The 15332-nt window shown below is 40.4% G+C and overlaps 1 protein-coding gene across 5 annotated transcripts in view; it reads right to left on the reverse strand.

Moving 5' to 3' along the window:
- The window catches only part of LOC126377827 (uncharacterized), an 848135-nt gene that overhangs the window by 690602 nt on the left and 142201 nt on the right, over nucleotides 1-15332 (reverse strand). The window lies entirely within an intron of this gene.

Below are 15332 nucleotides of genomic sequence, written 5' to 3' on the forward strand. Positions count from 1 at the left end.
CAAGTGCGTGTGGGACGCGCGCACGAAGGGTTCCGGTCAACTGATATATTTATTTATTTTTCGTTTTTTTATATCACATTTGAGAGAAAGAAAAAATACTATAAAAAAACCGGCTAGGTGCGATTCGGACGCACGCACGAAGGGTTCCGTTCAACTGACTAGTGAAAAAACAGTCACCATCATCTCCCTAGCACTATCCCGTTTTTTACAGGGTCCGCTTACCTATCCAGAAGATTTGACAGGTCCGGTTTTTTACAGAAGCGACTGCCTGTCTGACCTTCCAACCCGCGAAGGAAAAAGCAGCCCAATACATATTAGGTCACATACCTCGTAAAACCTCGTCGATTACTAGGTAAAAACAGTATGTAAGTACACAAATTTCATATTGTACCTTTTTGATATCAAGCAACGTTAGACAATAAATAGCTTTTTTGAATGTTTTTTGTTGTTGTTTTCGAATCCCGGTGGGGACATATCACAAAAATAATTTTGTGATTTTCAGTTTGATTAGGACATTAAGATGATCAGTGCTTCGGAAGGCACGTTAAGCCGTTGGTCCCGGTTACTACTTACCGGTGTATGTATGTAGTCGTTACATGAGCCATGTCAGGGGCCTAATGAAGCTAAATAATAACCCTGACACCAGGGTTGATGAGGTTGGTAATCGTCCTCACAACCCACATGATAAAAGAAGTGTTTTGTATGGGAGTGGCCCTTAAATATTAATTTTATTTTGCTTTTAGTATCTGTTGTTATAGCCACAACAGAAATACTCCATCTGTGACAATTTCAACAACCTGACTATAACGATTCATGAGATACAGCCTGGTAAAAGACGGACGGACGGACGGACAGGGCAGTCCTAGTAATAGGGTCACGTTTTTACCTTTTGGATACGGAACCCTAAAAAAGAAAGGTATATTTGTTGTAGTCAAAGGTACATCCATCGCAAGATGTACTAAGTACCCACACCTCACGAAGCTTTCTGTTAGGACAACGTGATAGGTGGTGAGCCGTATCGCCGTTTATAATGGCCGAGCTAACTGTGTTAGTGAAAACTGCACTTGAGATGAATAACTGATTGGTGCAAGTCCAGTAATGGGGCTCGAACCGATCTCCCCATTTGGGAAACAAACCTGTGTACCACATGACCGCAGTGACTATGTAAAATATACATAAACATAAATAGCCTATATACATCCCACTGCTGGGCACAGGCCTCCCCTCAATCAACCGGAGGGGGTATGGAGCATACTCCACCACGCTGCTCCAATGCGGGTTGGTGGAGGTGTTTTTACGGCTGATAGCCGGGACCAACGGCTTAACGTACCCTCCGAAGCACGGAATCATCTTACTTTTTCGGACAATCAGGCGATTCAAGCCTGAAAAGTCCTTACCAAACAAAGGACAGTCTCACAAAGTGATTTCGACAATGTCCCCATCGGGAATCGAACCCGGACCTCCAGATCGTGAGCCTAACGCTCTAACCACTAGACCACAGAGGCTGTTTTGTATGTATAATATAAGTCATCTTTATGATAATGAAGAGCTTCCTACCTTATTTATTTTCATACATTCATAAATCAGCCCACGCCTATTATCCGATGGGGTAGGCAGAGTCTAGTAATCGCCAATAATTACCTGAAAGAAGATACACAACATTAGTCATTTCTTTCATGAGTTATAATAACAAATTATATATCGACGGGAAAGAAGCAAATACTCCTATCTTACAGTTAGGTCTGTGTAAGATAGGAGTATTTGCTTCTTCCCCGTCGATATGTCGTGGCCAGATCGTAAAATTGATCATTTCATGATGTGGTCGACCATTTCATGAAATGGCCAACTTAAGTTGACCATATCGTTGAAACGTAAACGTTTAATGATAAATGTCAATCAACGTTTGGCCATATCGTTAATGTAGGCGGTGTCCATGCTATGTGGTAAAAATGCGAATAGTCGATTAATTTCTTAGGTTCAAAATTATGTACCTAATCGACATGGAAAATTGAACAATAACATTGATTCATCGATTTAATATCGATCAAGTTTTAAATACAATCGACACCAGCGCCACTATCGGTGGATAATGTTACTAATTTTACGATATGATTGCCAACGTTTGGCCATATCATGAAGTAATCATGCATTTAGTTGCTCATATCGTTAAACGTTTTGTGTTCATTGATCAGGCCAAACTACATCATGATGTGGCCAACGAATGATATTCTATTTCATGAAATATGACCATTTCATGAAATGATCGAGCACATCATGAAATGATCAATTCTATGATCTGGCCACGACATAATATACATCACGGCAAAGTAGGCATAATAAAACTTAAGTAGTTGACAATCTACAACTTAATACATTATGTTAAGTATAACAAAAAAAATATAACATCTTAAAAAGATCTCGTGTTATCAAATAAGTTAACTAGGTCCAAAGTTTATCCCTGAAGATAAGTACACATTCACTTGTTCTTAAATACACATTTTGTTACCCTACTTGAGAAAAATGGGGTATAAAAACGCCTTGAGTCCTTTATAAGAGGGGATTAAGTAGGGTTAATTTACTTAATGACAACATTAAGGTAAATATATTCAGGTGTAGTACAGTAAAACATATGAGGAGGTTCCGACCTGGAGGTAACGAGTTCGTTTATGCTATTAAACAGAATGACAGGGGGGTTAAAATGGCGACATAAAAGCAATTCATCTAAGAAAGCATTATTGCTATTTGACACTTGTGTGCATTGCGTACTAATTTGTTAAGCCGTTGGTCCCGGTTGCTACTTACTGATGTAAGTAAGTAGTCGTTACATGAACCATGTCAGGGGCCTTTGGCGGCTCAATAATAATCCTGACACAAGGGTTGATTAGGTTGGTAATTCGCCTCACAGTCCACACGATAGAAGAAGATTGCGCACTTACTTGTATATGCGCAAATGACAAATTGTAATATTGCTTTTTTAGATGAATTATTTCGATGTTGCGTTTTTAACACCCCAGTTCTGTACAATTATTGTTTATATAGATCTGTCAAAGTACGTCAGCTAGTGTTGTGACGTTCATTAGCATAGTGATGTATCCGATATTAAGTCGATCGATTCTTTTCTAACAATACATACATACTCAAATCACGCAGATAGACCCCAAATGGGGAGGGTAGACGCAAGAACTTTTGATATTTCTTTTTTGACGTGGTTTATTGTAGATTAGCCGCAAATGGCATTAACTACTTGGCTGGACAAATGGGGAGCGCTGAGGGCTCTTACTCGGTATTTTTGAACGGAAATCCTAGAATATATATGACTGTTGACCTGTCCCTGTTTCGGACGGATAGTGCAATATGTGGCTTTAGAGTCGACATACATACATACATACATACATAAACTCACGCCCGTAATCCCTAATGGGGTGGGCAGAGCCACAAGTAATTAAAGACAACTTGCAGCCACTGTTGATACGAATTCCAAAGATGGATATGATGAACCTTATGGTGATAAGGGATCAGCCTATCGCCCATAACATTAGTCCATCATGTTAGAGGACACAATCCCTCTGTCGGAGAGTCGACAGGTTTAAAAAACAAAGCATTTTCCATACAAACTTAAGCCCCGTTTCACCGCTTTCTAAGGATTGTTTAGATAAAAAAAAAATACGTTTTAGTTTCTTTAATTGAGTATTCTTTTTTTGTCACACCCCGGACACTTCATACAAAAATACATCGTTTTACACAGACACTGCACATTGACATAATCAACACGCGCAACTGTGTGTGTGACGTCGTAGGGCTGCCAATTACAATACCTAATTTAACCGTCATTACTTACGTAGGTAGGAAGTACAAATTACCGAAGATACTTACTTAGGCAGGTTGTACTACTTAAGAAGATTTTTTATATTAATCAGTTATCGTACACGCGCATATGTGTGTGTGACGTATGAGAACTTGGGGGGGTAAACCTACCTCAGCCGCTAGTGGGAAGCGGGGAATTATCGGCAGGCTTGTATCACCTGATTGTCCGAAAAAGTAAGATGATTCCATGCTTCGGAGGCCACGATAAGTTACTCCTCTGGTCCTGGCACCCGCAGTGGAGCAGCGTGGTAGAGTATTTCCAAACCCCCTCTTTATGTAGGCTGGTATTATATAGCAACGACCTACGACGACGACAAATTTCAAACCTGGTATTTTTCAGTCTTCGTTCTGTTATGAGGTTGGCTTAGTTATAACTGATTAAGATTAAGTAAATTAAATTCATCTTTTTTGGGGTTATGTATACGTTTTTACAATAAAATACCAGATAATATTTTAAATTTGTCAGAGAATAAATGTAAAAAAGCTTATTATAAGATTAATGATTACCTAAATGATAAAAATGTCTGGTATTAAATGTGTTCCTCTAGTTATTAAATAACTTGTAATGTACCCTCATTGATTTAAAAGATGTGTTGCTGTTGCAGTTTCTTGTCATTTCTTCTCCTCAGCCATAACACCTTGCGAAATGACGTAAATTCAAAATGTTACATTGACCTTCAACAAGTTTATCCATGATAATTACGTTGAATAAATGATTCTGATTCTGATACTGTATTATAACGTCAAAACTCGCTCGACGTAGAGGGAAAATAAGGCCACTCGCCGTAAAGAGATTCGCCGTAGCGAGGGTCGCCGTTCGGAAAGTCGCTGTCAACGCTACAATTCGTTTTTTATTCGCTCCCACTTAGCCTGGGCAAACTAGCGCAGCCGCAAGTCGATCGATTAAACCAGAATAAACTAATAAAGGCGTGTCGACAACAAAAGTTCTTTTGTCTCTACCATGGGATTGTCTTCTTATCCTTTAACGCTCGGTATTCTTTATAATCCATATTGTGTTGTTCGTATCATGAGAGTAAATATATGGAAAGATTATCAAGATACAGAAGAAATGGAAGAGATAGAAAGTGTCTGCGTGTAGCGCTTGACGTCAGGCAGCGGGGCGCGGGAGGGCGGTGCGGGAGTCCGCCATATTTGCCTTGAAAAACAAACTCGCGCGCGTCATACCTATCTTTGTACCTTCCTAAGTCATCATCATCATCTCTCTAGCTGCGGAAGACACGTTGAGCCGTTGGTCCCGGTTACTACTTACTGATGTAAGTAAGTCGTTATATGAGTCATGTCAGTCATGGAAAACCAGTCAAATACAGGTTAGGTCACATACATCCGAAAGTGCACTGCTTCATTTTATTTTCATTTCTTTGCTTGAATAAACTGCACTTAAGAAAAAATAATAATTCATTGGTGCAAGTCTGGTAAGCCAGTGCACCACAGGACCGTAGCACATCATATGAGCCTTTGGCGGCTCAATAGTAACTCTGACACCAGGGTTGATGAGGTTGGTACTCCACCTCACAACCCACACGATAGAAGAAGACATCACATGAGCCACGTCAATCTAAAAATATATGTTAGTAATTAATTTTTAAAATAATTAAAAAAAAATAACTCAAATCAAATCAAATAACCTTTTCTTGGAAACAAACAAAACATACAAACATTTAGCAACAGTAATGGGCGGTTTTACTGCTCTGAAGCAATTTCACCCAGGCGACCACTACCAGGAATCAGCCGAGTACTGCCAGGATGCGGTAGGGGCAACAACTACGGATATAAATTATAGTTAATTTTATCAAATCAAATCAAAAATATATAAAAGCGAGTAACCAGGCGTCATCGTAGCTTGAATCGTACCCACCTATGTATTACGTATCAAAATGTGAGAGGACTTAACACCAAACTGAGTTATTTTCGACAAAATTTCCTTACCGCCGACTGTGACATTATAGCGGTTACTGAATCTTTTCTCAAGGACGGTGTTGAAGACTCAGAGGTGGTGTGTGGAGACTGGAGTATGTTACGCCGTGATCGCATCATCCGCGCTTGCGGCGGCGTGCTGCTGGCCGCGCGGCCGGGCATCACGCTGCAGCGGCACCGTGACCTCGAGACCGTCTCTGGTGAAGATCTTTGGGCGTCCTTTGTTATTGATAATGTTATGTGTTATTTATGTGTAGTTTATATTCCCCCCAATTCTTCGGATGATGTGTATATGTGCTGGTTTCAGCAAGTCGAGTCTATCATTAATAGCCTAAAAGGTCTTGTGATCATTGTCGGTGATTTAAATTTGAATCCATTGTATGTATCGGATAGTATCTTAAGTTATTATTGTTATTTTTTAACCGTGTGTGGTCTGCAAGAGAGGAATGAGGTGATGCATGCGTATGGTGGAAAGTTAGATGTGGTGCTGATCCCGGAGTGCATTCGTGACGCTGCTGTGGTCGAGGTGGAAGGAGGAGGACTCGTCCCCTACCGCGATGACTACCATCCACCGCTAGATATTACTCTGCCACTAGATCAATTACTGCGTCAACCACCTTCTGAGCAAGTTGATCCTAGCAATATTGACTGTTCTCGTGATTGGAACTTTGCCAAGGGTAACTATGAGCTAATGTACAATCTCATATCAGAAGTGTCCTGGGAAAGGGTTCTTCTGACAGATAACGTCGATGTTGCTCTTGAAGGTTTTTATAGCACCCTTTATGGCATTTTTGATGTTAGTGTTCCTAAAAAAGTACGGACTAGGAGGATCAGTAGACAGTATCCTATTTGGTTCACCGCTGACATAATCAGGGACATTAACGTCAAGGCTCAGCTTCATCGTCAGTGGAAATCCACTGGAGATCGAACCCATTATAACGATTTCTCCTGTCTCAGAGCGAACATTAAAAGAAGAGTTGCTCTGGCGTACAACAAGTATGTTGATCACATACAAGAAATTATTAGGGTTGATCCTAAGACGTTCTGGCAGCATGTACAAAGGCTCAAATCTAAGGGAGGTTTTCAGTCTCGTGTGATTTACCAGGGGATAGAGTGTGTGGGAAAAGATGCAGCTCGCGGATTTGCAGAGTATTTTTCAAGTGTGTTTCTGCCTAGTGCCCCGGCATTAGATTGTGACGCCTTTTCTCACAGTGACCGAAGTAACTCTGCTAATTATATACACATACGTGAAATCACGCTAGCTGACGTCGAGTTGGGCATACGGTGTTTAAAGGCTAGTAGCTCTGTTGGGCCTGACAACTTTCCAGCATTTATTATAATGGGCTGTGAACAACACCTCAAGGGTCCAATTCACCACATTCTGAACCTTGCTCTCTCCACCGGAAAATATCCTCAAATTTGGAAGCTAAGTCGTGTGAGGCCTATACCGAAGACTACAGATATCGCCAATGTTGAGAATTACCGACCAATAGCCATCCTTTCGGCTCTAGCCAAATTGTTTGAGTCCATCTTACACAGGCTGCTCTCTGCCCAGCTGAAACCATTTCTGTGTGACTCACAACATGGCTTCCGTTCCAAAAGGTCTGTCGATACGAACCTCTTGACATTGGTGGATTCTATTTCGGAACATCTGGACAGCGGTATACAGGTCGATGTTCTCTACTTTGACTTCAGAAAGGCTTTCGATCGGGTAGATAATGATGTACTGTTGAGGAAGCTGGGTTATATTGGTTTCACACCTAAAATGCTTCGTTTCTTTGCAAGTTATCTACGCGATCGGCAACAGTTTGTACAGCATGGCTGTTTCGTTTCTGAGCCGTATCACACTCGCTCCGGAGTCAGTCAAGGCTCAATATTGGGCCCTCTACTTTTTGGACTCATGGTGAATGATCTCGACTCCGTCCTTAAGAACGCGCGATGTCTTCTGTACGCTGATGACTTAAAGCTTGTGTACGGCATCGAACAGCCAGCTGACTGCCAGTCGTTACAGCAGGATATCGACTCTGTATACCGCTGGAGCGTTGAGAACAAATTACTGTTCAACTCAGCAAAATGCTGTGTTATGACATACAGTCGTGCAAGGCAGCCTACTTATGCGCAATATGTGTTGGGTGCGGAGCCCATCAGCCGTGTATCATCGGTCAAAGATCTTGGGGTGTTGTTTGATACGCGCTTAACCTTCCACGAACACATACGAGCTCTTGCGGCTAATTGTTATCGAAGGTTAGGCTTTATTATCCGTAACTCGCGGGATTTCTGCAACCCCCAGATTTTGAAGCTGATCTACACGGCACTGGTTCGAAGCAAGATAGAATCTTCTTCAATAGTGTGGAACCCATATGAGTGTACTTACGCCTTACTTCTAGAGAAGGTACAAAAAGCCTTCCTGAGATTTCTATACAAGAAAATATACGGATACTATCCATTCCTTTATCCAACGAAATTCTTGTTGGGAACTCTAGGGTTTAATTCTCTGGAGGTGAGGCGTAATTACACTCTGCTAACCAGTGCCTGCCGCACGTTGCGTGGTGGCTCAGACTGCCCCGAGCTGGTGATGCAGCTGGTGCGACTGTACGTCCCCGATGTGCCCACACGCAACCTCCGGCCACGCAGCCGCCCGCTGCTGGCCGTGCCGCCGGCGCGCACTGTCTCTCGCAGACACTCGCCGCTCCTCCGCGCACAGCACATGCTCAATGCACTCTTGGACTCAGCACCAGAGTGTGATCTGTTTATGAATGAATGGACGAGTGTGTGTCGTGAGTGTCTGAGGTTCTGCGAGGCTATGAATGATGAGTGAAAGGTGATTTAATTTTAGTTTAAGTATTGTGATTTTTGTGATTTCTGTTTTGTAATGCCCTATTAATGGCACCTGCGTGTGCCTCTATTTAACTTTCACGGCGCATTAGCGCTTCGGCACTGTAATGTCGTGAAAAAAAGGTATAATAAATAAATAAATAAATAAATAAATAAATAAATACAATATTATATTAACACAAAAGATTTATCACAAAAGACTCTTAACTAGGTACATGGCCGCCTTTGCCCACCTTAGAATAAGTTTATCCTGTAAATGTTTTGTGTATTTGTGTGCAATAAAGTGTTTTTATTATTATTATTATTATTACATGGCAAATGGCGGCCTTATCCTATTACATTACACAATACATAATTTTTTTTTTATTTTTTTTTTCTTTATTAAGGAAACAAACAGCTTACACAATAGATACTTAAAGATATAAACTTATAATTAAACACATTAAGCCAAAGCAGTTTCCACCGATGTATCTAACATATATTATATTTCGTTGCAAATTGCGGTGAACTAGTCTATAAATTATATTAAGTTATACTGTTAGGCCCAAGAATTAAATTAATAGGTACAAAAAGAAACCTCTGTAAACAATCCCTCTATATCTAAGCATTCATTATATATCTATCTATTACATGTTTTAATCATTTCAGCTACATTGTTTTACAGCATTGATAAAGGCATTTACCTTAATACCTATTTGCCTTAATATATAGTAAAGATTATTTATCCTTCTCATTATTATTACAATACCGTGAATGCAGCCATCAATAAACCAAAAACTAAAGACAAAAAAAATACTTATAAGATTTTGTTTAAACAATCTTCTGACGTGATATACAATATTTTTGATTTGTCACTACGACGAACCATGACAGTGCAGTTACGCACCCAGCAGTACTGGTATCCTTTCTCCCTTGACAAAGATCTCGCTTTCTTAAATAGCATCTTATTATAAGCGGAGAGGTGATCGTTGATGTGGATTCTGTTCAGGTTGCCGCTGAAACCTATTTGCGATGCAGTTAGGTTTTTAATTTTTCGCAAAGCCGATATAAAGTCATCTTTTTTGTATCTAGATTGAAACTTCAATATGATAGGTTTTACTATATTACTGTCTGTGTCATTTTTGACAGCCACACGAGTAACAAAATCAATGTCTCTGCTGGGGTCCAGTGCGTACCCACAAACCTTACCCAGCGAAGAAACAACCTTGAGTAGGTTTTCACCATTGACTTCGGGCACTCCATTGATTTGGACGTTAGAGCGACGCACCCATTGTTCGCCTTTTCTTTGCTCATCCTTTACATTCCGCAGCTGTTCTTTCAGAACCGTGATCTCAGATACACAAGCCTCCAGAACGTCCACACGTTTCTCAACATCACTAACTCGTCCATCAAGATTTTCTAATCTGGAATCAAGCGAAGTTTTCAATGCTGTCAAGTCGTTTCTAACCTGGACCAAATCGGACTGTATCGATTGGATCGCCGAAAGCTGATTCTGCATGTCTGAAAGCTTATTCAGAATGGTGTTTAAAACTTCGTCCTTAGGAGGGCTTGCTTTGGGAGCGCAGCTTGGAGTCTGCAATATAGCACTTTCCTCGGGCACAGCAACAGTGTTAGTTCCCGAACCGGAGACCTTGCCTACTGACGACAGATTGGGGTCCTCAAGGGAAGCCGCCGAGATGCGAGCAGGAGCAGGCATAGTTCGGGGCGAGTCCGCTGTCATGTTTAAAAGTGAATTTTCATCACGACATGCTGCACATCTCCAACTGCTTCTTCCTGTTCCGAGACGGTTAAAGCCACGTTCCGTGATACCACCACAGTGAAAATGGTACTTCTTATTACAACAAGAGCACTCGGGCCCCTGACCAACCGATTCTGAGCAAGTTGCACACTGGGTTGTAAACATCATGATATGCAAACGCCAATACCGTGGTACCAGTCAAAGGCTCAGACGATAGTATCGCTTAGTATCGTTTGGGTATCGTGGTAGCGGTCGACAGATACCGACTCGTATAATTCGCGCGTAACTTCCGCTCAGTTGTAGCGCAGCGGAACCTGCATCAGATCACCACACAGCGCACCCCGGATCGAATCCCACCGGCAAGTTAGCACTTTTTCGAGCAGAATTTCTTTCAGTACCACAACACTTTAGTCACCAAAACAACACAGGTGCGACGGAAACAGATAGAAAAAATCCAATATGTCCGCGGCCGCAAATGGATAATCCCACAAGATGATAAGAGAGGGACCGAGTTTACAAACAAGAGGGTCTAGTAATTTAAAATTCAAAATTAAAGAACCGATATGACAACATGCGACACGTCCGCCCACGGCAACGAATTACTTGTAAACTGTAAATAATAGATATAATAACAGCCTCCATGATCTAGAGGTTAGAGAGGTAGGCTCACGATCTGAAGGTCCGCGTCCGATTCCCGTTAGGGACATTGTCGAAATTTACTTTGAGACAGACCTTTTTTTGGCAAGTTTGTATCACCTGATTGTCCGAAAAAGTAAGATGATTCCGGGCTTCGGAGGGACGTTAGGTAAGTCGTTAGCCTCAGCTATTAATAAATATATAAATAAATAAATTAGCCGTAAAAACACCTCCAGCAATCCGCAGTGGGGCAGCGTGGTGGAGTATCTCCACACCCTCTCCGGTTGATTGAGGGGAGGCGTGTGCGCAGCAGTGGGACGTAAATAGGCTGGTTATGTTAATAAAAATAATACATGGTCAATATAATATGATATATATTAACCTTATATAACAATTATCGATCGATTCAATAAATTTTGTTTTTTTTTATTTGTGTTCACATATTAGCAGCAGTCGACAAAACGACATAATTATATCGACAGAATCGATAAAATTACCGTGGCAAAATTTTATCACGCGCAGCATGTTAGCCCTACTGATATAATCTAGCATTTCCAGGTATCCTAGATCTATGTACATGAACAATGTCGCCGGGCGCTGTATTTATTCGTATCCAGGGTGTATTCATGTTGCCACGATGCTAAATCCTACACACAGCTGCTCTTTGTACCATATTTCGCTTTAGTTTTGTCCAAGAATAAAGAATAATACCAAGTATGGAACGGTACCTCCGTCCCGCACCAATTCCCAACGAGAGCCAACCCCACCCCCTCTGGGTTTCACTTTAGTCTTAAGACCGTAAGGCGGACGACTGCGTATCGCTAATTAGGTGTTAGGCAGAACACGGTGTCAATGATGTAATTAAAAAAAAAATAATTAAAAAACCCCCGACCAAAAAAAAAGTACGCAATTATTATTACAAAAGGTTAAAAGTGCTAAACCCTATAAAAAGCAAAAAATAACTTTTAACACTACTCAAAAAGCTACAGAATGGGTTCCTGCAAATGCTGTCAGACGTCGGGGAAGGCCATGGAAAAGATGGCGCGACGAGTTAAACCGCTTCTCGAAACGGTGGCGCGAGCAAGCTGGGGACAGGGAGAAGTGGAAGAAGGGAAGAGAGGCTATTAATAATAATAATAACACTACTCAAGTACCAACTAAAGCATGTCAGACTATCTACTCGGGACTTTGCGCCATCTCGGAGGCATAACCGCTAATTTTGAACTGCAAATCTTGGCCTGCTGTTGACCGTACGTATGAAATTTTTGATTTAATTTTGTCGCGTCGGGGGACCGCTTTTTACCTTCAAAAATAGTTACCTAAATCACCTATAATTGTAGTCTCAATTCATATCCGGAATAAGACAATGAAATCGGTTTTGTAGCAGAAAATCACTCAAATCTCAATCTGTAGCATATTAAAATGAGTTTAATTTTTTTGTCTATCTTCTTCCGCCTACCCCATATGTAGTATACCGTGAAGATAACTCCATCCACCCGTCTCCGAAAGTTAAGGTACTCAGTCCGTGTATAAATTATCATGGCTACATAGTGTAATGGACGCGAGACTGATTATTTATCGCCTTTGCGTGGGGTTAGATAGGTTGCGAACCTGGTGATGAGCGAAGCGATTAGCGGAGGACACCGAATAACACTCAACAGTAGTGACACCTGATGGGAGAAATAGGCAGTTTTTATACTCACTCTAAAAATAAAATTAAAAATTATATATCTCTTACGGGTTATTCACTATTTAAATTAAACATTTTAAATGAGCAAAATTTTACATTAGAAATATTAAACAAAAAAATGACATAAAATTACAAAAATAAAGAAAATACTTGCAACACTGCGTTTTAAAAGCTTTTACGGGAAACGCCGCTATTTTTATTTACTGACTTCTAATGTAATCTAATCTAGCCTATAAGATGTATCCTATAAAAGACCAATAGATAAGCTACCCTTCGTTTGTGTTCTAGATGTCAAATATGTCTATAAATTAATTTTACCCACGACGGAACGGAGCAGGTATATGCGTTTAGGGTGAAAGATGTTTGTTTGTGTGTGCGTTTGTGCAAAGTAATGTTACCACCTATCTTCTAAACTAATGATCCGATTTTGATGCGGTTTTCAATAACGGGTTTGTGTTTGATGAGTTCATGTTATGAGACATGGATATTCTTCGGTTCTGTATTATGGTAAAATTATTATCGCTACATTTAAGTATATCTTCGAGAAACAGACACGTTAGGAAAAAACTGTAAACATCTTTATTCATTGTTTAGGTACTTAAGTATATCTATTACCGATTTCTCGAGATATCAACTCTTTTACAGAAAGTATTTTTAAGTCTATTATAATATTTCTTTACATAATAATTGGGTTAAGTCGGGGGTTTTGAGTTATTTTATTCTTTTTCGATGAGATTTTTACCGTCGTGGGATTTTTTCAAAATTTTTAATTTTGCTTAATTTTTTTATAGTGCTTATGTGGCGTCCTAAAATAGTATACTTACAGGGTGTTAGTGACATCGTAACAAATACTGAGAGGGATGATTCAGCTCATAATTCTGAGTTAATATCAACTGGAATTTTCCGCCGCAAAAGTATAGAATTGAAAATAATTTTAAAAGCTAAAAGAAAATCATGAATTTTGCGATGGAAATTTCCAATTGATTGAATTGTTCTCTCTTTCTTGTTTAAAGAATGGTCAAATATCTATGACTGGTAACCCCTGGATCATCGAAGCAAGATTTCCGCTCCGCTCATGGCCACGTCACACCCTTAAGCAGCTTACATGACGTTAAACCTCGAGCACACTAACGACGCTATTGATGCCCATTAATTATTTTACGCCATGCCATGCATGCTTAATGCATGCATGCTTTTAATGCATGGGAGCATGGAAAGTCGGCTAACTGCGTCCATCCGTTATAGAAATCCCATCCATTATATTATTCAGGATTATGTATTATGCGATAGATAGTGCGACGGTGTATTTCAATAGGGTTCAGGTAATGTTTGGACGCTGTAAAACTCAATGCACATAGAGGTGGTACCGAAAGCGTTTAGCGTCTATGGTTATTGTTTATTAGGTATGTAAATTAGATTAGCACCTATTTATATAACTTTCCACCTTCATATAGAAGAGCGGGGTCTTCTGACGCAGACATACTTTGCTTAAAAAATTGAAAAAAAAAAACTGCTTAAAACTGCTTGCTTAGAAATTGCTTCATGAGCAATAAGGCCACCTGTTGTGCTTTTCTGTATATCTTTTTATGTCCATTGTACTCAATAAAGTATTTTATCTATCTATCTTAAAAGGAGACCCCTGCATTTTAGCTTTAAGAGCATAATTATGTACATACATACATAAACTCACGCCTATTTCCCATCGGGGTAAGCAGAGACTATAGGGAATTGGAATATAGTCAGGTTTTATTATTATTATCTATTCAAAACTGCCAACCCTCATCTGGTCAATTAGCGTGTAGCAAAAACAGCAATTAAACTAGTACTTCGTGAGGCTGCTCTCGACATAATAATGCATATTTGCAGCTTTATTTCGCGTGTAAGAGGCAGGTGGAACGGACAGAGGTAATTTCTCACTCGGAATTTAAACACGAAATGACGGAATGAGAATCATGTTTGAGAAAATGTTTATTATTTTTAATGTTCTTGTTTTTTGGCCATACTTGGGGCTCGGAAACTGGTTGCATCATCTCCTAAGCACTATCCCGTTTTTCACAGGGTCCATACTACCCAATTAACTACCTAGCTATTTAGTCATCATCATCATGTCATCCAAACCGTATCCGGCGACGGCGATTCCTAAATATCTATCCCGGGCCGTTGTTGTGGTGGGCTCTGATGTGGCCACCGAAACTGAACTTCGACTTGAAGGTCCGGTCACACGGCACACAGTAAAGCTGGCCTGACGAATTGTGTGTAGTTATAGGAGGGTTTCGGTCGACTGTTCCGTGATGATGATGAGGTGATCCAGCCGATTTCGGCTACGGCGACTGCTTCAACTCCGACGTTCATGTGCTCGCATGTGGCTTATATAGCCAATCTTATTGGAAAAGATCCTCGCACATAGCGGGCATGTGAGTACACCATTTAAACTGTTCCGTATTTGGTGACGGAAGAGCTATTTAGTACATACCTAGTTCCGTAAAGCCGAGCTGAAATGGGTTAACTATCTATAACTAACGCCACACGACCTGCGCAGTATTAAAATATTAACACTTTATGACAGAGCGGTTTTTAAAATAGAATTTGCGATGGTTTAAAATTGCGGTGCAGTTCGTGCTATAATAAACCCAA

Source organism: Pectinophora gossypiella, chromosome 24, assembly GCF_024362695.1.
Source record: "Pectinophora gossypiella chromosome 24, ilPecGoss1.1, whole genome shotgun sequence".
NCBI classification, from domain to species: domain Eukaryota; kingdom Metazoa; phylum Arthropoda; class Insecta; order Lepidoptera; family Gelechiidae; genus Pectinophora; species Pectinophora gossypiella.